The sequence below is a fragment of the Panicum virgatum genome, chromosome 4K (assembly GCF_016808335.1).
Source record: "Panicum virgatum strain AP13 chromosome 4K, P.virgatum_v5, whole genome shotgun sequence".
NCBI lineage: Eukaryota > Viridiplantae > Streptophyta > Magnoliopsida > Poales > Poaceae > Panicum > Panicum virgatum.
The window spans coordinates 11,734,344-11,755,872 of NC_053139.1; the positions used below are offsets into that span (position 1 = coordinate 11,734,344).

General features: G+C 46.9%; 1 pseudogene; it reads right to left on the reverse strand.

Moving 5' to 3' along the window:
* Positions 1–809: 809 nt before the first annotated feature.
* On the reverse strand, positions 810–2,381 carry LOC120703121 (annotated as a pseudogene).
* Positions 2,382–21,529: the final 19,148 nt, after the last annotated feature.

Sequence of the window (21,529 nt, forward strand, 5' to 3'; positions counted from 1 at the left end):
CCACTGTGATGATCCTCGGTTACCTTTACATGTGCCAACCAGTTGGACGGTGTGCACCTAGCCCCATGCGCACAGAATATTTTTCCAAAAAGAATTGGTAGGGGCGAATCATTGTCCCCTCCAACATAAATTATGACTTCCACTCTCTCACTTAGGCCTTTTTTGGATATATATAAATCCCCTCCAATTCATACGTATTGGGAGGAGTTGAGGTGGAAATTTAGTTCATTTCTCCCCCCCCCCCCCCTCCAATCCATAAGTGTTGGGAGGGAATGTGTTTATCCAAACAAGATCTTAGGAAGATGGTAGAGTAATGTCACTGGTCTTGGCCATAAGTCTCCTTAAGATCAAATTGACAATTTGTTAAATATTATTTGGTGCGGTAAAAATGCATATACAATATATTTGTTTTTAATCATACTTAGTTTGTACTCCATCCGTCCCAAATTATTAGTTATTTTGGCTTCTTTATGCACATAGATATAGATGCATCGCAAAAACTATGAATCTAGAAAAGCTAAAAGTATAAAACCACTAATAACTTAGGATTGGTGGAGTACTTAATGCGGTCCCCCATTGTTGTTTTCCAGCGCAGCTTTTGCTAAGGCCTGACATAAGCTCTTCTCCTAAGGCCTGACATATGCTCTTCTCCTAAGGCTAGACCAACTTTTGCTGAAATTTGTCCGCACGCATTGGGCAATATAAGACGTTAAACTCTTCATTCAGCATCCACGCCCGTCCTGAGAAAATTCATCAAGCTGATGATATATCATATCGTGAGTTGACGACCAAGCTTCTCAAAAGGTACAGATGCTGAAGGTTCCAGTCAACTTAAATCAACACAGAGCAAAGATAGATCTAGTCATGGTCATAACTATGCCACACTGGCTTCTTTACCAGAAGTCAAGTCTGCAATCAGGATTCAGGAATCAAAATACTAGTTCCATTGGGTGTTAACCACAACTGAACCAGCATGCGATTAGGCAAGAACACTTACAAAGCTAACTCCTCAGTGTCAAAATATTGCTAAGCACTAAATAGTCAAGCACTTGCCGGGCCTGTGCAGGGTTCCTGAAATCTGAGGCTAGTGGGTACTTCTCCTCTGCAAGCAGCAGCATAGTCTTGGGCGAGGCTTGGTGCAGCTTCCTTGTATGGACGTATGAACTTCTCCATGAAGACATTCTCACTTACTTGGACTGCGGTATAGTAGCTCCGGTCCTGCTCCAGCAATCCATTTTCCTTAAGGAACTTGACAACATAATGCCGGGGCATCAGGCAGCGCTCCAAGCTATATGTAAGCAGCGCAGGCCTTTGAGCTATGTACTCTGGTTCCAACCCGACCTGGGTGATCAGGAACTCCGACATGCGGCGCAACCTGTCCTTGGAGTGCTTCAGCATCAAGGGCAGCATGGAAACCGCAATGGCCACCTCAGAATCTGACCACCGGAACGTCTTCTTCAGGAACTCCACCTTGGCGGCGATCTTCTCCTCGCTGAGGAACACGACTGCGAGCAGCGCGTGCCTGAACATCCCGGTTCCACGAGGCACGCCGACAGCCTCGGCTCGCTCCACCATCGCCCGGACGCGTTCTGGGTTGGTGGTGATCAGCCTGGGCACGGGGACGGACTGCTTGGCAATATCACAAGCATCTAGCCCGCACTCCATCAGTAACGCGACGTTGGGCTTGACCACCCGCTCGAGGTCGGAGCTGAGGAGGTAGGCGTTGCTCCTGAACCGCCTGGAGCAGGTTGTCGAAGGAGCCGAAGAGGGGGACGTAGTACTGCAGCTTGGAGACGACGGTGGGGCGGCGGAAGCGCGCGGGGTCAACAAGGACGAGGCGGGCGATCTGGGACGGCGAGAGGCCGAGGTCCCGGAGCTCTGCGAGGCGCGGGGCCAGCGTGCGCTCGACCTCGGAGCAGAGGAGCTTCGGGTCGTAGGCGACGGCGGCGGCGATGTCAGCGTCGGAGAGACCGAGGCCCGATAGGAAGGCGAGCACTGCGTCGGGCCTGGAGGGGGATTTGAGGTGCGAGAGCACCTTGGAGGCCTTGAGCGCCTGCGCAGGGGTGAGACGGCAGGTGGATACGAGGTATTCCTCGACGGCGAAGGGGTCGTCGGCGCGGCTAGCCGAGTAGGCGGCGGCGGCGGTGGAGAATCGTGTCGTGGGTAGACGGCATTGGTGGCGCCGCAACGAGAGGAGCGTGACGGTCGTGCGGGGACGGAAGGACAAAGGAAGGTGTTGTTTCTGGACGGGGAGCATAGCTGCCGGCGCCGGCGCCGGCGGGGAAGCACGCAGCGACGCCGAGGATGGGGAGTGGACCGAGGAGGAAGGGGCTGTGGGCTAGCGATTAGGCTTGCTCCAAGGGCACACCGGATAACGCCCCCCACCGGGGGCGGGGGAGCGAGCGCTCCAACGACTCGCCGGGGAGTTGAAACTCCCCCCACGTGTAGGGTGAGTTCCAACTCCCCCTATATCTCTAATCACACTGTTTTTTCGTAATATTAATCCCGTTTGAGCCCCGTAACACGATGATAATGCATATTATGACAGTACAAATACTGTATGGTTTTTTTAAAATTCAAAAACGTTAAATAAATAGTTAGTTAATGAGTGATAGTATATATGGGGAATAGATATGGGGGGAATGGTTGGAGAGAAGGAGTTATAGGGGGAGGAATCTTTTGGAGGGAGGTAGTAAAATATAGTAAATAATACGTTTGGGGGGAGTTGGATGGGGGGAATGGTTGGAGAAAGCCTTATCGCACAAAATGCGCAGTATTTTATTTTTGATTATATAAAAAAGCTGAAAATCGGATAATCAGGTTATCCAAAACTTATGCAGAGCAAAGGGGAAGGTGACTTGACAAATGCATTTTATTTATCCAAAAATTGTATTTCAAACGCTCGAGGACGTGATTGGCAACAAGTTTGGCGGTAAGCACAACAATTTTTGTGTATTTGTAGCATCCAATCGTAAGTCTTTCAAAATTTGACATTAAGGGTGTAAATTCTTTTGATTAAGGATTTTTCATCTTTTTTCCTTATTTCGCCATTTTTCCATTTTTATTCAAGCTCCAGATTGTTCTTGCCTTATTTTCAGCAAGGCTCACATGAGGATGATGTCTCAACAAAGTGGTGGAGACGCTTTGCTGGCGCAGGTAATTATAATGGCGGCTCTTCTTATCCTGATGATGGGAATCCATTTGGGGGGGGGTTCTCAGCTATATTTAGGGTACGGAAAGGGGAGGACTATGACTCTATGAGTGGCAATGGATGGAGCTCTATAGGCGGGGCTTCAGCCATGGATTGCCTTCAGCCATGTAGGGTCCGTTTGGTTCATGTACTAGTTTGGCCTAAGCCAGGCTAGCACAAGCCAGGCTAGTGCAATGCAACTATATATGTTTGGTTGTATGTATCTGCTAAGTCTGTACAGAATAATTCTTGTTTGGTTGCACGCATTGCTTCGTGTAAAATCACCTTCTCAGCACTCATTCCACACATGCCACAGCAGTCAGCAACTCGCCAGTCCAATGGCCGCCAGCTTCAGCGATAGGCCATCTAACGAGCGAAAGCGGAGGCGCCGACGGTGGACAAGCACAGCCCGTTTCTGCAGGCATGCTTTGGCGGTGTAGTCTGGGAAGCAAAAAATGAACAAAAATTTAACAAGAAAAAAAGGGAGGAAAAAGGCTTCGGATTGCCCTTGTCTTGAAGATCGAAATCAAATCAAACAAATCACCAAGCAATGTTGACAGCTTCTTTCCCCGACAAGATTTTTTAGTGCATCGCCCATGAATCAGATCGAATCAGGCAGAGGAGAAAGGTGATTGAAGTTCCGACGGCTGAGAAGAACGATGCCCACGAAATCCAATTTTTTTGTGTCGCCATTGCTATCTTCCCAATCCTCCTCTCAATCAAAGGGGAGCTACGGCCGGTGGCCCTCATCTAAGTTCAGCTATGGCTAGGGCAACCGGCCGCCATGAGGCGTTGAGCCTGCAGTGCACTGAAGGCCACCATGGGCTATGCGTCGCCGCCGGTCACGCAGGTGAGCTTTCGCGGGGCGGGCAGGTGAGCTTTTGCGGGGTGGGCGAGCTCCGACCTGCAGGGAGCGCATCCATCATGTGGCCGGTGCCGAGCTCTGGCGTGGGTCCGTGCGAGTGGTGTGAAAGCCGCATGCGCTTGCCGGAGGCCGGAGGCGGAGACGAAGGGCATCCTGAGCGGAGGTGAGGGAAAAGGCGACGGTGGTAACTAACGGGGGAGGTGAGTGGAGTTCACAGACCGGACCTGGCTTAGCTAGTGCGGCCAAATTTCGCGTACTAGCTAAGGCAGGCCAGCAGGCCTTTTTTTTTGCATTGCAAAGCCTGGCTAAATGGCTGTGCAGGCATCCAAACAGGTCCACTCTGTATTACGGGAGCTTGGCTAGGGTCTAAGGCTATCTGCAGCGGGTCCGGTAAAGTGTCCGGGACGGTATCTTCCCGTACCAGATAGCGGATGGGCGGCCTGTAGCGGGAGACGCTATCGCATACACGATCTCTCCGGATGGCTTTTCTTCCCCCAAATCTGGCGTCGTAGCGGACGGACGCTACCACCTGACATGGCGCGGGGCCCACCACCGGGCGTGCGCAGCCCCAAGCGTCTGCCGGCCTCCACAGGGAGAGAGAGGGAGGGAAGGAAGGGAGCTCGACGGGCCGAGCGCCAAGCCGTCGCAGAGCTCGCCGTTGCCGAAGATCCGCTTGACCTCGGCGCGGCGGAGCTGGAGGCCGCCGAGCTCGACGGCCGCCGGAAGCCGCGCGAGGAGGAGGGATATTGTGCTGCCAAGGAGGGGCCAGCGCCGCCGCCGATTGGAGCTCCCAGGGCGGCGCGACAGGCCACTACGACTCGCCCCGCGCCAGCCCGCCATCGCCGAGCGACGCAGCTGCTGCCTCGCGCCGCCACCCCTGGCTCTTCCTTCCTCTGCTGCAGGGCCGGCAGCCGGGACCGCAAGCTCCTGGGGGCGGCGGCGCGCGTAGCGGCCGTGAGCTCCATGCGCCGCCCCGCTCGCAGCTGAAGCAGGGGCGGGGGTCGCCGCCGCGAGGCCCGCCGCCAGCTCCTCGTCCGCCATGGCCTCGTGGAGGGAGAGCAGGGGCGGGAGGGGGGGGCGCCGCCGCGAGGCCTGCCGCCAGCTCCCTCCTCGCGCCATGGCCGCCGCCAGAGCTTTAGGTGCTCCCGAATCCGGCCATGGCCGCCGCCGGCGAGGAGGAAGGGGGTGGCGCTGCTCGATAGCCCACGGGCCGCGGCGGCGCTGCTCGGCGAGGGAGGAGGGGGCGGTGCTGTGCGCCGGGCGATGGGGAAGAGAGAGAGGGGGGAGGGTGGGAGGAAGGAGAGAGTCACCGGTGGGGGATGGAGGAAAAAAATAATTCTAACAAGTGGATTCAGTTTTTGGTAGTTGGGATAAAGTAGAGATATAGATGATGAATGGGTGCGGAGAAAGTGAATATGTAGGAGAGAATTTCACTGACCAGGACGAAATATTTCTTTTATGTGATAGATTTAGAGTATGACGAGTGCGGACAGCCTAATGCAAGTAACCAAACGCATGTGTAAGGTCGGAGGCATGGCACACCTTGGACAGCCCCAGTATAAGGACAGGTAGCGGGCAGTGCAAACTCACCTGCAGGGAATCTTGTGTCAGACAGTGGAAAGGTGTAAACTCGCCAGCAGTAAATCACGTATTGACGGTGGAAATGATGCTCGCCAGGTTGGCTACGGGCAAAATGGTCATATAACTAGGGCTGCAAAATAAAAAGAATGAGGAAAGAAAAGAGAAAAGAAGAATTTGAGAAAAAGGGGTGAAAATTCCCTAATTAAAACAATTCGCATCCTTAGTGGAAAAAAGAAAAGTAAAAGGCGTAAAGGAAGCAAAATGGCAAGGAAAAGAAGGCATATACTAAGGGAAGGTTAATTTTGTGAAACCAATTTGATGATGTTAAATTTTTTTAGTGCCATGGATAAAGTGAAAAAACCAATTTTTTTATTAATTTAAACCAACTTTTCATTAACATTGAGTATTTGTTATTCTAAATATTGAACAGGGATATAGCGCGACTGGTCGCGTGGAGATTGAGCGCGCGACTGTAAGGATCGATGGACCAAAAGAGGGTGAATTGGGCCTTTTTCAAATTTCTAAAACAAATAAAACAACCTTAACCTATGCAATGCTAGAAAGGCTCAATTCACCAACCGGCTAACTAAGCAAACTACACAAGCTAGCAAAGATAAGAAACTAAGCAAGGTAGAGCTAAGTTATGATCTCTAAGATCAAGCACATGAAAGATTGCAAGAAAGTAAGTGCTTGAAATGAAAGAGTGAGCAAGAGACAACCGGATTTTTTCCCGTGGGGTCGATGTGTTGGCACACACCCCTAATCCACGTTGTGACACTCACTATGAGTCTTGTCACCTCCCATGTCACCGAGACTTGGGCGCTCACTAAGAGTCTCCGTTCACCATCCCGGCGTGGTGGAGCTCAAGCCACGTACAAACTTCTTCGGGCTCCCACAATCCTTGGCAAGCTCCGAAAGAAACACCTTCAATCACCAAGATCGTCTAGGTGCTGCCAATCACCAAGAGTAACAAGCTCCTAAGCCTTCACTTGACCTACACTCAGTTGGCCCTAACTCAAGCACACTTGCTACACTTGCAAAGGATGAATTCTTCAAGGTTGAAGCACAAACAAGGCACTAGATCTTCTCTCTTTTGCTCAAAGCACTTTCTCTTCTTCTCAAGGGTGGCCTCAAGTATTCAGGGTGTCAAAGGCAACTGAAATGAGCCAGGGGTACCCTTATATAGAGTGGAGGAGGTCACATAGCCGTTGGAAGTTTTCTGCAGAAAAACCATGACCACCGGAAGAACCGACGGGATAGAAAGTATAAGCATCGGTTCAACCGGTCTCTCTGTGTCCAATTAGTAGCCGTTGGAGTTCTGACACAGTATCCACGCTTGCGTCATTGCACCGGTGCATGCGCCGTAGGGGCATCGGTTTAACCGGTGCTGAAGAGGTTCACTGATCAACTCAAACAAGCGTTCTGGAAACAAAGTACATCCAATGCACTAGTGCTTTGATTCTGAAGCGTCGGTTCAACCGGTGCTGAAGAAAAGTTGAAGTCCACCAAAACATGCTCTCTGGAACAAAGTACATCTAATGCACCGGTGCTTTTCTTGGGACCATCGCTTCAACCGGTGCTTTAGAGTTTTTGACTTGATTCCTACCTGCTTCCAGAGAAGATAGACCGATAGGGCATCGGTCCTTCCGCTATGCATCGGATGCTCCGACGCTAGGGCACCGGATCAACCTGTGCTGCTGTTTTTCTTTGTTTTCAGCTGAATTAACTTGGATTCGAATGTGACTTTGATTGTTTCTTCTTCCAAGAGTTGTGTTAACTTCCATTGACCATCTTTTGCTGTTTTTGAGTGAGTGTGCAAGATTTCTAAGGCCAACTTAATTTTGATCAAGCTACTAACTCATGAACCCCTCTTAATAGTACGATCAAGAACTAGAAACTATAAAACCTAGCTAAAACAAGTGTCCTTCATCTCCTTGTGACACTTGAGACTAGAAAGGTCCTTAAGCTTTCAAATTGAGTCCTTGGTTCGCATGATTGTTTCGAATTGAGGGGTCTCCTTTCATATTTCATATGAGACTAATCCAGTCATTGAGTTTTCCTTCAAAACACACATTAGTCGCATACGGTTGTCATGAATCACCGAAACTTACCATTAGCATCTATCGGCCTAGATGCGCTACAATCTCCCCCTTTTTGGTGATTAATGACAACACAAAGTAGAGAAACACTAGATATGAAATTGAAAGTGATAAACAGGCATGCATTACTCGAAATAAAGCACATGTTGGGACATGTCAAAACAGAGCATACACAATATCCAAATAACATGACCATACACAAAATCCAAGAAGATCCAATCACGCCACAAACCACCAAGCTCCCCCTATCTCTACTCCCCCTATCTATCTCTACTCCCCCTATCTATCTCCCCCTTTGGCAACAAAGCACCAAAAAGGAAGGCAAACTAATCCTGAGCTGGAGAAGGCGGGGTCTTCAGGCTGGGTCCGGTGGAGAACTGAGCGGCGGAGTCGTCGGCATCGTCGTCCGTCCAGTCGTCGTCGACCGAAGAGGACTTCTGCTCGATCGGAGTCGTCGGAGCAGCAGAAGTAGCTGGTGTAGCGGTAGTAGCTGGCTCGGCGACGACCGTGGAGTCCGTCGGAGGAGCAGACGTGACGGGAGTCAGGTCTGGCTGAGTGGGGCGCACGACGGACGGACGGGAGCACCTCAGGCTGTGAAGGTGACTCGAAAGAGAGGGACTGAGCCGAGGGGTGCTGGAGCTGGTGCAGGATCTGCTGCTGCCTAAGGAACTCATCACGCTGCTCAGCAGTCCAAACACTAGGCTGTGGAGTAGGAGCCGGAGCAGAAGTAGGAACAGGACTGGCAAACAACCCGGTCTGAAGAAGTGATGACATCGGGAAGGATGACAAGGGTGTCTGCACGAAACCACCAACAGGTGGAGCAGGAGCTGTGGGGTCGAACTGGAGCTGCTGGGGTGTAGGGAGCAGAGGCTCAGGCAGTCCAGTGTGACGATATAGCTGACCGAAGCATCCCGAGAAGAATGTGAACATCTGCTGCTGAATCTGTTACTGCTGCTGTAGCTGTAGCCTCATGGCCTCCTGCTGCTGCCGAATCCCCTCAAGCACTAGAGTCTGGGCCTCCTGCTGGCGAGCCTGTTCGGCTTGCATACTCAGCTGAGCCGCAACAAATCGGTCCTGCTGGTCAGATAGCCTCTGAAGAATAGTAGCTAGAGCATCGAGCTGAGTGACCTGAGCAGTGGTAACTGGAGGAGCAGGGGTGCGGGCTGCACCAGAGGATCCTGCCTTATCGTCATGAGCTCCTCGAGGGACGGTCACAGTAGGTATGAAATCCTCGTCATCCTCCGAGTCCTCTGAGTCAGTGACTAGATAGTGTGGGAGCTGGGCCTCTGCTGCTGCTAGTGAGGCATCCTCGGCTGCTGTCGGATCATCTGCAACTCTGCCCTCAGCCAAGACACGCTCATCCAGAATCCGCTGTGCTCGGCGCTGGCCTCTCGAGCCACGACGACCGTCTCGAGGAGTAGCGGGTGAGTAAAAACTGAAGTGCGTCCTCGACTGCTCCAGCTCATCCATATGCTCGTTCTGACTAAGCTGAGCCAGTATCCAGCAGACCCAATGAGCAAAAGGATGGCGACGGTGAACTATCATTCCATCCAGAATCACGTCCTCTAGCTCGCAGATAAAGAAATCAACGAGGTCGAAGTCTCGTCCTGTCATGATATACAATAGAAGCCACTGCATCAGAGCTGTGATCCCCTCATTGTATCCAATCCGAAACAACAGACTCTTCCTCAAAGCTAGATGTACTGAGTGAGCTACGTGAGTTAGTCTGTCCGGGGTCCTCGGTGTGCCAGGTAGGAAAGGTTGCTCAAAGAGAATGCTGATCTCCTCGTCAGACGGGACGTGAGATTCATGAGGACGATGAGGAGGCACCGTGCTGCCATAAGCCTGATAGTGCACGAAGTGTGGCTCCTCGGCAATCTGAACTCCAAGCAGGGTAGCTAGTCGAGCTCGGGTCAAACGATAGTGCCTCTCCTGGAACATGAAGTCAATAAACTGCCGGTCCTCCTCAATAAACAGAGTGGCGTAGAAGACTCGAACCCACTCTCGAATGTATCTGGACCTCTCACTGAGTAGAGCAGGCAATCCATCATATCTCTCGAAGAGAGGAAGCACTGGAATCCCTCCTGTTGCCACACGCATAGCCACCCAGTGGAGCATCTTGTGCTCACTGATCTTGATATCCAACTGGCAGTAGGCGTGGTAAAAAGACTCCTGAAGCAGAATGTGAAAGCGACGATCAACTCCAACGTCTCTCTGCTCGGGAAACCACTGCTCCGGGGTGACATATCTCAGTCTCTTGACCCTAGGTCCTGGAATACCCCTGAGATCAAATAACTCAACCTCGGGCAGCTCCTCACCACTGTCCTGACCTCCTGTCTGAGTGCCACTGCCGGTGTGCTGCTGCTGCTGTGCATGACCTGCTCCCCTCTGAGTACCACCACCTCGAGTCCGTGGACGTGAGCGGGACTCAGGTGTGGTCTGAGCTGTCTGAGTACGTCCTGAGCGACGTAACTACTATTGTGGCTCCCCCTGAGCCTGAGGATCTCTGATCCTGAGTGAACCCTGCCTGTCTGCTGCGTCTACAACTGCCTCAGCTTGCTCTCGCTCGCGGTCCTTACGGGTGCGCTTCTTCTTCTTCTGCACAACCATCTTACACTTGCCCTTCTTGTCACCAGCCATCTGACATAGAAGCATAACATGGAATGATATGAGCCTAAAAACACGAAATCTAGTGGATATCCGTCGAAACACCACACTAAAAAGGGATTTGCAGGAACAAGAAAGGTGTATGTGTATATGTGCATGTGTGCAAAGGAACTTCACATGCCAAAGAGTGTGTAGGCCATACTCTTGCAAATTAGGGAAGAAATCGACGGAAAAAGCCTAAGAGGCAATTCCTCGAACACCTGGCGTGCACTTGGGCAATGGGTGGAAGGAATTCAAATCGGGCTTGAAAGCTCGTGCGTGGGGAAGGAGTGGAGCAGGAGGAGCAGCAGTGCAGGCGGCGCTGGACGAGGATGACGGCGGCGCACGGTCGGTGGCTTGCGGGCGGCGCAGGCGCGGAGCTGTCGTGGCGTGGGCTCGGTGCTTTTGAGGCTCGCGCGGGCGGCGGCGCAGAGGACCAGCGGCGGCGTGTGGAGCAGTGGCGGCGTGTGGGCGCGCGGCGGCGGAGCGAAGGCGCGGGCAGCGGCAGAGCAGTGCCAGGTGCGGGGCGGCAGTTCGCGAGGTAGAAGAAGAGGCCGCAGTAACTGATGCGCGGGGCCCGCGCAGAGGTTAAGTGAAAACAGGTCGTGCGGGCCCGCCAACCCTAAGGCACCGGAAGGTCCGATGGTTCGGTGAAAAAGGTATCGGTGTAACTACCGGTGTAACTTTGACCAGATCTGATTGAGATGAAAATGTGGTCAACAGGGGCACCGGAAGAACCGCCACTGAGGCATCGGAACATCCGACGGGCGTCGGTGCAACGACAGGAGTAAGGTCCAGAGACACTGCAAGGGCCAAAACTCCACGCAGTAGCACCGGTTGAACCGATGCTGAGGCGTCGGTTCATCCGCCAACCATCGGATGCACCGGTGGCCATCGGTGTAACGGTCGGAGGTTGTTCCAGAGACGATGCAGAAACCGAGCCACGAAGACTTAAGCACCGGTTGAACCGATGATGGAAAAAACAAGGCATCGGTTTAACCGGTGGTTAAGGAAAATTTCTGCTGAACTACAAACTCTATTTCTGAACCAAATTTTCAAAACCAAAGCCATAAACACTCAATTTGGACCATTTTCGAGAGACAACCTCACCCCTCAAACACTCATACTAAGTGCTCGCAAGCTTTTATATAAACATAGGCAAATTAAGAACCAAGCGAGGTTTAAACACAAAAACCAAATGTATGAGCCACTTTGCCTATGAACTTAGAGATTGAAACTTTAAGTTCGGTAGGACGTGACTCAATAGGCATTAAAGCGCAACATTAATCTTATCACCCTTGTAGAGATGATATATCATATTTAGCATGAATATCTTTCTCGAAGTGTGATTTGCTCCCTTGTGATGCTACTAACGAGATGCAATGCCAATGCAAAGCTAGAATTAAAACATGGATGCATTCTATATGACAAGCACATGCATTGCACGAATTTAAATCTATCTTGTCAAGTTTGAACCCTTGGCAAGCTTCTTTATGATGAACTATTCTTCATGCCATGAGCGAAATGAAGACCACGGGCTCATGCAAGACCCATGTTCATCACTATCTTGACAAGGTTAGACAAGTGTCATATATGTATGCATTTTTCTATATGACATGGCAACTTACATGATGTTTGCCGCATCTAATACATTAAGCTCATTCCTTAGCCTAACAAAAGTACTCTCGTCTAATGGTTTTGTGAAAATATCCGCCAATTGCTCCTCGGATCTCACACCTTGAAGAGATATGTCTCCTTTAGCTTCGTGATCACGCAAGAAGTGATGGCCAATATCAATGTGCTTTGTGCGAGAGTGTTGAACCGGATTTTTGGCAATTTTTACGGCACTTTCATCGTCACAAAGGAGTGGTATCCTATATAGTTTCACACCAAAGTCCAAAAGGGTTTGCTTATATATAGGATTTGGGCACAACATGCACCGGCCGCTATATATTCCGCTTCCGTGGTGGACAAAGCCACGGAATTTTGCTTCTTACTTGACCAAGAAACTAGAGAACGCCCAAGCAAGTGGCAACCCCCGGAGGTACTCTTGCGATCCACCCGGCTTCCGGCAAAATCCGAATCCGAGTATCCCAAGAGATCTAAGCTAGCGCCTTTGGGGTACCACAAGCCTATGCTTGGGGTGTGCTTGAGATACCGAAGGATCCTATTCACAGCCGAGAGGTATGATTCCTTTGGGTTTGCTTGAAAGCGGGCACACAAGTACACACTAAACATTATATCGGGCCTAGATGCGGTAAGGTAAAGCAAAGACCCTATCATAGAACGATAGAGGGATTGATCAATCGGTTTACCGTCCACATCCAAGTCGAGATGCCCATTGGTTGCCATGGGTGTCTTGATCAGCTTGCATTCATCCATCTTGAACTTCTTCAAGATATCTTTAGTGTACTTTTCTTGATGGATGAATGTCCCTTCCTTCATTTGTTTGACTTGAAAACCAAGGAAGAAGGTCAATTCGCCGATTATGGACATCTCGAATTCCCTAGACATCATGGTAGCAAACTCATGGCTTAGAGAATCATTAGTTGAGCCAAAGATAATATCGTCAACATAAATTTGACAAATGAAAAGATCCCCGTTGACGTCTTTTGTGAACAATGTGGTGTCCACCCTCCCGATCTTGAAGCCTTGCATGATTAGGAAGTCACGAAGCCTCTCATACCAAGCCCTTGGAGCTTGTTTGAGCCCATAGAGTGCCTTGTGCAATCTATAAACATGGTTAGGATTCCTCGGATCTTCAAACCCGGGAGGTTGCTCAACATAAACAAGTTCGTTAATAATACCATCTAAGAATGCACTTTTCACATCCATTTGATATAACTTGATATTATGGTGTGAAGAGTAAGCAAGAAGGATGCGGATAGCTTCAAGTCTTGCGACCGGAGCAAAGGTTTCACCAAAATCCAAACCTTCGACTTGAGTGAACCCTTTTGCCACAAGTCTTGCTTTGTTGCGTATCACCACCCCATGTTCATCTTGCTTGTTTCGGAAGACCCACTTTGTGCCGATGATGTTCTTGTCTTTCGGAGGAGCTTCGAGGACCCAAACTTCATTGCGGGTGAAGTTGTTCAATTCTTCTTGCATGGCTATCACCCAATCCGAGTCCTCAAGTGCTTCCTCTATACTAGTGGGTTCAATACAAGAAACAAACGAGTAATATTCGCAAAATGAAGCATGCTTAGAGCGAGTTCTTATTCCCTTGGAAGGACTACCAATGATTTGATCAATTGGATGATCCTTGGTGATGCGACCATGCTTCACTAGCGGTACTTGCATGGATCCTTGTTGGGGTGGATCATGGGTGACTTGTGCTTGTGGTGGAACAAATTGCTCTTCTTGTTCTTAGACTTGGGGTGTTGGTGTTGGCACATCTTCTTGAAGTTGTGGATCATCTTTTTCTTGATCTTCATCCACTTGGGGTGCCGTGGAGGTGCTTGGTGTAGATGAGGAAAGTCCTCCCCCTTGATCTTCAAGCATGATGTGGAGGTGCTTGATATCCCCAATGGACATCTTCTTCAAAGCTTCATCAATCTCCTCATCACCTACATTGTCATAGCCAACAACCTCCTCTTGGGAGCCATTAGATTCATCAAACTCCACATCACATGTTTCTTCAACTAACCCGGAGGTTTGATTGAATACTCTATATGCTTTGGAGTTTGATGCATAACCAAGAAAGAAACCATCATCACATCTACTCTCAAACTTACCGAGCTTTTTCTTCTTATAAATGAAGCATTTGCAACCAAAGACTCGAAAGTAGGATATATTTGGTTTCTTCCCGGTGATGAGCTCATATGGAGTTTTCTTGAGGAGTCGGTGGGGATACACTCGGTTGGATGCATGACACGCCGTGTTGATTGCTTCCGCCCAAAACTTCTCGGACGTGCCATAATCATCCAACATTGCTCTTGCTAGAGTGATGAGTGTCTTGTTCTTTCTTTCCACCACTCCATTTTGTTGAGGCGTGTAGGTGGCGGAGAATTCATGCTTGATGCCCTCTTCATCGCACCATTCTTCAATCTTCATATTTTTGAACTCGGTGCCGTTGTCACTCCGGATCTTCACAATTGGGGAGTTGTACTTCCTTTGAGCTCTTCTTGCAAATGTCTTGAAGATTTCTGGAGTTTCACCCTTATCGCCTAGAAACATGACCCAAGTATAGCGTGAAAAATCATCAACGATTACTAGGCAATAGAGGTTACCACCAATGCTCTTGTATGTAGTTGGACCAAAGAGATCTATGTGTAGTAGCTCGAGCGGCTTGGAGGTAGACAACATCGTCTTGATGGGATGATGTGTTGTAACTTACTTCATGGCTTGGCATGCTTTGCATAACTTGTTCTTCTCAAATGTGACGTCCTTCAAGCCGGTGATCATCCCTCTCTTGTGTGCTTTCTTGAGGTTGCTCATGCCGATATGAGCAATTCTTCTATGCCAAAGCCACCCAAGAGATGACTTGGAGAAGAGGCATGTCATGGAGCTTGTTTGCTTTGAAGAGAAATCCACCAAGTAAATGTTACCATGCCTAAACCCCGTGAATACCAATGACTTGTCTTCTTCAAGAGTTACTACAACACCATTCTTGTCAAAGGTACACGTTAATCCAAGATCACATAATTAAGCAATAGAAATGAGATTAAAACTAAGTGCTTCTACAAACAAGACATTAGAAATAGATAAATCTTTAGAGATTGCTATTCTACCCAAACCTAAAATTTTTCCCCTTGAGTTATCACCATAGGTGACATGTTCATGATCGCCGGGGTCTTCAAGAGAGGTGAACATGTTATCATTGCCGGTCATGTATTGAGAGCAACCGCTATCAAGTACCCAATGTTTTCCACCGGCTTTGTAGTTCACCTACACACATGAGAATTCACTTTTGAGTTTTTGACCCCAAACAAGTTTTGGGCCTTGCACATGTGTGACAAGAGCTTTTGGGACCCAAAGTTGCTTGGGGAGCTTCTTCTTTGACTCCTTAGCAATTTTGCCAATGAATTTGGCCTTCACCTTGCCCTTCACTTTACTCAAGAGAAAATGGTTATTTTGAAACATTGATGAGTAATTCTTAGGTAAAGTGGGAAGAGGGCGTGATGGTAAGATGAACTCTCTAGTGTGGTGCCCGGTGACTTGCCAATGTTGGTAATATGAACCAACTTTCTTGATGAAGCTAGTCTTGATCTCCGGGGAAGGAGTAGTCCTTTGATTTGGCTCCGGGAATGAACCAAGACCTCTCTTGCCATAGTCACGAGCATTATTGAAGAGAATTTCCTTGTGGATGTATTCTCCTCTTGAGAGTTTCTCCATACTACTCTTGAGGCTTGCCACTTGATACATCAATTCATTTTCCCTAGTAGGAGCAAGCTCGGGCACAATATTAGTGGCATTTGTATTAATGAGTAGGTCATCACATGAAGTAGAAGCATTGACCTTTTCAATAGTTTCATTGACAAAGTTTTCAAGACTTGGGTCAATTGCTTCATAGGCAAATTCAAGTTCTTGATATTTGTGAGCCAACTCCCTATGCTCTTGTTTAAGCTTTTTGTGGCTCTCTTCAACTTGCTTAGCAAGTACAAGTGACTCATTGTGCTTTTTGAGCAAGTCATTGTACTTGCCAAGCAAGTCGGAGTGGGCAAGCTCTAACTTAGCATGAGTGCTCTCAAGAATCTTAACTTTGCTCTTTTCCCTCTTGATAACGGATGTATACTCATTAATAAGGTTAGTAAACTCAAAAGGGTCAAGCTCATCATCACTATTATTATCACTATCACTATCCTCCTCACATATCTTTGTTTTACCTTTTGCCATGAGGCACATGGGAGGTGGAGGTAGCGATGATTCTTCATTGGTGAGAGCGATGGTGACGATATCTTCTTCCTCATTATTTGACTCTTCGCTTGATGAGACATCAGTCACCCACTCTTGTTTTTCTACCAAGAAGCTCCTCTTGGTGTTGTCCTTTTTCTTTGGGAAGAGCTTGATCTTTTTGTCATGGCTCTTCTTCTTCCCATGTTTCTTGTTTTTGTTCTTCTTTTCATTTTCATCATCATCATCGCTTGAATCATGGCGATGCTTGCTCTTGTTGTCCTTCTTTCTCTTGTCCGGCTTGGGGTAATTTGGAGAGATGTGACTTTTTTCTCCACAATTGTAGCAAGTTTTGTTCTTGATATCTTCCCTTGGCCGGAACATTCTTCTTTTAGGGTCAAAGTTGTAACCCTTCTTGTTGATCTTGTCACTCAAGCGTGTGAACTTTCTCATCATGAGAGCACGTTCTCCATCTTCTTCATCATCGAATGAGTTTTCATGATGATCTTCTTCTTCATTGCTTGAGCTTGATTCTTGCTTGATCATCTTGAGCTTGCGGGGCTTGTTTGCCTTGGTTTTGAGAGCGATTGACTTGCTTGTAGTTGGCTCTTCGGACATACCAAGGATACCCATTTCATGAGCGCAAATTTCGCCCACAAGCTCTCCCACTTTCATTGTATCAAGATTCTCCTTTTGAAGCATAGCATTGATAATGTTATACTTGGGCTTCGGAAGGAGCATGAGAATCTTGCGGTTGATGGAGCCACTGTCAATTTTAGAAACTTCAAGAGCATTAATGTCCTTGACAATGACATTCAAGCGAGAATACATATCATTGCAATTTTTGTGAGCTAGCATCTTAAAGGAATCATACTTAGCTCTAAACAAATGATATTTTTGTTCACAGACTTTTGTGGAGCCTTCATGAATTTCAATTAGCTCTTTCCATATATCACTTGCTAAGTCCATGTCATTTACTCTAGCAAAGACTTCCTCACTAATGGCTTCGAAAATTGCATTTCTAGTCTTAGCATTCCATTTTAATTGCTCCGAGGTGGGAGTTCCGGTGAACCCGGTCTTTGTTGCCAACCACAATTCGGGGGCAATCGCATCAAGATATGCGGCCATATGAACGTTCTAATAGGCAAAGTTCTTGCCCTCGAAGTGAGGCGGCGAACCTCCCATCTTGGCCATAGCTCTAGGCGGTGAAGGCTAATGATCCAAATGAGCAACGAGACTCTGATACCAATTGTAAGGATCAATGGATCAAGAGGGGGGGTGAATTGGGCCTTTTTCAAATTTCTAAAACAAATAAAACAACCTTAACCTATGCAATGCTAGAAAGGCTCAATTCACCAACCGGCTAACTAAGCAAACTACACAAGCTAGCAAAGATAAGAAACTAAGCAAGGTAGAGCTAAGTTATGATCTCTAAGATCAAGCACATGAAAGATTGCAAGAAAGTAAGTGCTTGAAATGAAAGAGTGAGCAAGAGACAACCGGATTTTTTCCCGTGGTGTCGATGTGTTGGCACACACCCCTAATCCACGTTGTGACACTCACTAAGAGTCTTGTCCCCTCCCATGTCACCGAGACTTGGGCGCTCACTAAGAGTCTCCGTTCACCATCCCGGCGTGGTGGAGCTCAAGCCACGTACAAATTTTTTCGGGCTCCCACAATCCTTGGCAAGCTCCGAAAGAAACACCTTCAATCACCAAGATCGTCTAGGTGCTGCCAATTAAAAAGAGTAACAAGCTCCTAAGCCTTCACTTGACCTACACTCAGTTGGCCCTAGCTCAAGCACACTTGCTATACTTGCAAAGGATGAATTCTTCAAGGATGAAGCACAAACAAGGCACTAGATCTTCTCTCTTTTGCTCAAAGCACTTTCTCTTCTTCTCAAGGGTGGCCTCAAGTATTCAGGGTGTCAAAGGCAACTGAAATGAGCCAGGGGGTACCCTTATATAGAGTGGAGGAGATCACATAGCCATTGGAAGTTTTCTGCAGAAAAACCGTGACCACCGGAAGAACCGACGGGATAGAAAGTATAAGCATCGGTTCAACCGGTCTCTCTGTGTCCAATTAGTAGCCGTTGGAGTTCTGACACAGTATCCACGCTTGCGTCATTGCACCGGTGCATGCTCCTTAGGGGCATCGGTTCAACCGGTGCTGAAGAGGTTCACTGATCAACTCAAACAAGCGTTCTGGAACAAAGTACATCCAATGCACTAGTGCTTTGATTCTGAAGCGTCGGTTCAACCGGTGCTGAAGAGAAGTTGAAGTCCACCAAAACATGCTCTCTGGAACAAACTACATCTAATGCACCGGTGCTTTTCTTGGGACCATCGGTTCAACCGGTGCTTTAGAGTTTTTGACTTAATTCCTGCCTGCTTCCAGAGAAGATAGACCGACAGGAAATCGGTCCTTCCGCCATGCATCGGATGCTCCGACGCTAGGGCACCGGATCAACCGGTGCTGCTGTTTTTCTTTGTTTTCAGCTGAATTGACTTGGATTCGAATGTGACTTTGATTGTTTCTTTTTCCAAGAGTTGTGTTAACTTCTATTGACCATCTTTTGCTGTTTTTGAGTGAGTGTGCAAGATTTCTAAGGCCAACTTAATTTTGATCAAGCTACTAACTCATGAACCCCTCTTAATAGTACGATCAAGAACTAGAAACTATAAAACCTAGCTAAAACAAGTGTCCTTCATCTCCTTGTGACACTTGAGACTATAAAGGTCCTTAAGCTTTCAAATTGAGTCCTTGGTTCGCATGATTGTTTTGAATTGAGGGGTCTCCTTTCATATTTCATATGAGACTAATCCAGTCATTGAGTTTTCCTTCAAAACACACGTTAGTCGCATACGGTTGTCATGAATCACCGAAACTTACCATTAGCATCTATCGGCCTAGATGCGCTACAATCTCCCCCTTTTTGGTGATTGATGACAACACAAAGTAGAGAAACACTAGATATGAAATTGAAAGCGATAAACAGGCATGCATTACTCGAAATAAAGCACATGTAGGGACATGTCAAAATAGAGCATACACAATATCCAAATAACATGATCATACACAAAATCCAAGAAGATCCAATCACGCCACATACCACCAAGCTCCCCCTATCTCTACTCCCCCTATCTATCTCCCCCTTTGGCAACAAAGCACCAAAAAGGAAGGCAAACTAATCCTGAGCTAGAGAAGGCGGGGTCTTCAGGCTGGGTCCGGTGGAGAACTGAGCGGCGGAGTCGTCGGCATCGTCGTCCGTCCAGTCGTCGTCGACCGAAGAGGACTTCTGCTCGATCGGAGTCGTCGGAGCAGCAGAAGTTGTCATCACAGTAACCAACGTACAATAATTTGCAACAGAAAGAGAGTAAGACATCAAATAAGTTGCTACTAGTGTAAAACATCATCAAAATATATATTGGTGGATATAGTTTCATAAGTATGGTTGTATTTATTAAATATAGTGATGTGATCGGCATTGAAAACAGATAATTCAAATTAAAATTATAATATTTTTAATAGATAAAATATGGAATAGAAAAAAAACTTGGATCGAACGGCCCATCAACAACAATGGCGGGCCGTAGCAGGCCATGGTCGCGCTATTTGTTAACGCGTGTTAGCTTTTTCCCTAAATATTGTTGTTGGGCTTTTTTTCATTTTTATATTAAAAAAATAAAATTTCAAAAATATATGCCGAATAGGGAAATTTTTCAAAAATGGGTGTCTGTCGCCCCCCTAATGGGCGATAGGGTGTCTGTCGCCCATCCAGTTGGCGACAGGATCTAAATGTAAAATAAATTTATATTTAGGTCCTGGCGCACAGGACGCATTAAACAGTGAACTTGTAAAATCGATATAAAATCGTAGAAAAATCAGAAAAATACAAACTCAACTGTTCTGGATTATATGAAATAATATCTACAACTTTTGTTACATAAAGTTTTTCATTTGATCAATGTATCTAAATCAAGAAAAATAGTTCTTGTATCTAGAAAAATCTGAAATAATTCATTTGGTCTAGTTGTACTTATCTAAAATTTACCAAACTTTTATTATAGCTCTTAGGAAATAAAATAATGGTACTGTAAAAGTTATGGCTTCTAATACTCAGTATAGCAGCATATATAAATAACCTATTTAAACTAGACATATTGTAAGATCTAATTTAAAAGCTTATTCTATAAATGTTTTATGGGCCTACCAATTTTGTACAAACCTATGCTCACCATATGCAACAATCTGGCCAAAGATGACATGCATCCAAAGGATGGATCTTGAGATTTAAATAAAAGTGCGTTAAACTGGTATTTAAAATAGAGCAAGATATATTAATCAAATGAAAAACTTTATGTAACAAAAGTTGTAGATCTTGTTTCACAGAATTCAGAACAGTTGAGTTTGTATTTTTTTATTTTTCTACGATTTTATATCGATTTTACAAGTTTACTGTTTAATGCGACCTAGGCGTCAGGACTTAAATGTAATTTTTTTACATTTAGGTCATGTCGCCAACTGGATCGGCGACAGACACCCTGTCGCCCATTAGGGGGGCGACATGCACCCATTTTTGAAAATTTTCCTATTCGGCATATATTTTTGAAATTTTGTTTTTTTAAATATAAAATGAAAAAAGCGCTTGTTGTTGGTCGAGGCAAAGATTGGAACAGCAGTTTCCCAGCATTATGGGCCCAGCCCATGAAATTGAATCATGAGAGGTGTTATAGCTGTCACTTCGGATGACAATTGAGGAAACCATCGCCTCAAAGAAAGTGCTGTGCAGGTTTGGCGGTTCGAGCTGTCTCGGCCCAGGTTGAACTGTTTCACGGCCCACTGCACAGTTCGACTTTTTCCGCGTGTGTTGACAGCTATAGAAAATAGAACCTGCCATACATGCAGATATAGACAAAATATTGACATCACCCATACACATGTAAATCCAAAACTAAAAAAAATTATAACTATAAAACTGAATATTCAAATTAAATTTAGATTGCGTCATTATCTTTCTTGTGATAAGATCTTCAAAATAAGACCACACTTGTCTATGTTTGCTTGATGTTTTTAAAAACATTTTATTAACATCAAATAATTAATTTTAAAATAATGCGAACAAATATTTTCACACTAGGAACAAATAACTATTCTTACGAACAAAAAGTTAAATGTCACGAACAAATAATAATGTACAACGGACAAAAATAGTAAACAGTGCGAACATTTGATTGTATAGGATAACTACTGAAAAATAAATATTCCGAATAAATGAATCAACATCGCTGAACAGTTTAATCTATAAAAGAGAAT